The sequence below is a fragment of the Bidens hawaiensis genome, unplaced genomic scaffold (assembly GCF_021521415.1).
Source record: "Bidens hawaiensis isolate Kalapana, Puna unplaced genomic scaffold, B.hawaiensis_p1.1 tig00004444_1, whole genome shotgun sequence".
NCBI lineage: Eukaryota > Viridiplantae > Streptophyta > Magnoliopsida > Asterales > Asteraceae > Bidens > Bidens hawaiensis.
Window position 1 is genome coordinate 1,322,501 of NW_027491267.1, and position 2,500 is coordinate 1,325,000.

Below are 2,500 nucleotides of genomic sequence, written 5' to 3' on the forward strand. Positions count from 1 at the left end.
TTAAAAAAAATACGTCGCCTGGGGGCTTTACCGTGGCTAACTAATAAAAGGCCCAGAGCTGGAAGTGATCTTAGAAACCAATCGCGTTCCGGGAAAAAATCTCAACATCGTATTCGCCTAGAAGAAAAACAAAAATTGCGTTTTCATTATGGTCTTATAGAACGACAATTACTTAAATACGTTCGTATCGCCGGAAAGGCAAAGGGGTCAACAGGTCAGGTTTTACTACAATTACTTGAAATGCGCCTGGATGACATCCTTTTTCGGTTGGGTATGGCTCCGACTATTCCGGGAGCTCGCCAATTAGTTAACCATAGACATATTTTAGTCAACGGTCGTATAGTAGATATACCAAGTTATCGCTGCAAACCCTGAGATACTATTGCGGCGAGGGATGAACAAAAATCTAGAGCTCTAATTCAAAATTCTCTCGACTCATCCCCTCCTCAAGAATTGCCAAACCATTTGACTCTTCAACCATCCCAATATAAAGGATTAGTCAATCAAATAATAGATAATAAATGGGTCGGCTTGAAAATAAATGAATTGCTAGTTGTAGAATATTATTCTCGTCAGACTTAAACCTAAAAAAAAAAAAAGAAAATAAAAACGAATAAGAATAAGGGTTCGACCCATTTTGCTCCCTTTCGGCGAAGTAAATTAACCTAAGGTTAAGATAAATAAGGGTTTGATCCGGATTTTTCTTCCATTTAGGTGTCATAGACCGAGAGGGATATTTTCATTCCTTGTCTACTCTTTTCTTTAACAGTATTTTCCGTACCACAGCCATTAGAAATTGAGAATCTATTAGAGAATCGATATCAAAGAAAGATCTAACTGTTGGAATAGTTGTATCCATTGATATTTGATCTATTGTGGTTAGTAAGATCGGTAAATTAGGTGAAGGTAAGGAAAGAGAGGGATTCGAACCCTCGGTAAGCAAAAGCCTACATAGCAGTTCCAATGCTACGCTTTCAACCACTCAGCCATCTCTCCTACATAATGATTATGACCCCAAAACCGAAAATAGAGTGAATAATGAATCATTCATATTAGATTATTGGGTAGGTACAACCAATCAATTCTAACTAGAATCTAACTAGAAAGTGATCAAAATAGAAAATTTTTCATCATAATAAAAGCAGGATCTTTCCTTCTAGGCTGGGGGATAAAGAGAAAATTGTTTTCTTACAAAAACTAAAAAAAAAAATTCTATTTCTATTCATGTTTGCAAAAACAATGTTTTCTTTTTTTTTCTGATTATCTATTTATACTATACCGACCGGATTAAATCAAGAAATTAGAAATTATAATGAATTGACTGAGCGAGGGGTCTATATTTTATGGTTAATGGATATCTTTAGATCATGATTCTATCTATTTAGACTATGATTCCATATCAGAAGAATTCTCAAATTGCTTTATAGGCCAGTTTTAGAGTTATCAAAAAAACCCTTATCCTATCTATCTATTCTATTAAAAATAGAAATAGATAGAGAATTTTTTTATAGTTGATTGTATAGTGTATACACGTAAATATACAACACAAAAAAATGGGCGGTTATTCTATTTTCATCATACAATGATTCTTTTTCTTCTTTGTATCATATTTCAACCAACTGAGGTTATTCTAAGCTGTAACTTCAATCAAATAAGAATAGTTTCTTTCATTGGTAGACTATTCCAGTAAAGTAAGATGGAATCGAATCCGGTTCCCATATTGATTTCTTAGTTCTTATCAATTCTTTTTTTGAATATTGAATTTTTTAAGATCGAATAGACTGACCATTTTTTTCTTTTTTTCATGAGAATGAATATGTTTTTATGTTATTTCGTACTGTAGAATTCTTTTCCTTAGGGGGATCATTTTCCCGCGAGAAGTAATGAGAACAATGATAGAATGGAATGCTACCAATGTCTAGATCGCGGATAAATGGAAATTTTATTGATAAAACCTTATCAATTGTAGCCAATATCTTATTACGAATAATTCCGACAACTTTAGGAGAAAAAGAGGCATTTACCTATTACAGAGATGGTGCGATTTGATTTTTTTTATTACTCTCAGTCTTACGAGAAAAGAAATACACACGATTCATGATCGGTAAAAAAAGAAAATAAAAAAATCTACGCTTGTTGAAGGTAAAGTTTGGAAATAGAACAATTCCTTCTGTCGTGTATCCTCGATTAATGCAGCCTCAAATGCTATGTTTCAATTCTCGATTCTAGTATTGAGCGAAAGGTTATACCTATGGTTCGGTATTACAGGTCAATCCTAGTCCACTAATACCAATAGGCAGCAGAGGGGAAGAAGTACTACACCTAGGAATCAACAACACTAAAACTATGTTATAAATTATCCCTTTCTTTAGCAGGCTTGGGACTAAAAGAATGGTTGGGACAACAAACATCCATCTCATTTGTATTTGGATACCCGTATAACCATCGAAGGCTGTTGAAGTGACTTATTTCTGGAATTTGGGAAGCGTTGAGAACAAAG

At 33.9% G+C, this 2,500-nt stretch overlaps 1 protein-coding gene, 1 non-coding gene and 1 pseudogene across 3 annotated transcripts in view; 2 read left to right on the forward strand and 1 right to left on the reverse strand.

The window, feature by feature from the left end:
- LOC143626604 (small ribosomal subunit protein uS4c pseudogene) overlaps positions 1-664 on the forward strand; it is a 139,792-nt pseudogene extending 139,128 nt beyond the window's left edge. The window contains exon 2 of the transcript XR_013152444.1: positions 1-664. This exon is cut by the window's left edge and continues 323 nt beyond it. The product of XR_013152444.1 is annotated as a small ribosomal subunit protein uS4c pseudogene (transcript).
- The window catches only part of LOC143626602 (cytochrome b6-like), a 116,659-nt gene that overhangs the window by 91,171 nt on the left and 22,988 nt on the right, over positions 1-2,500 (forward strand). The window lies entirely within an intron of this gene.
- On the reverse strand, positions 910-996 carry TRNAS-GGA (transfer RNA serine (anticodon GGA)). The gene has a single exon. It is a non-coding gene; the product is annotated as a tRNA-Ser (tRNA).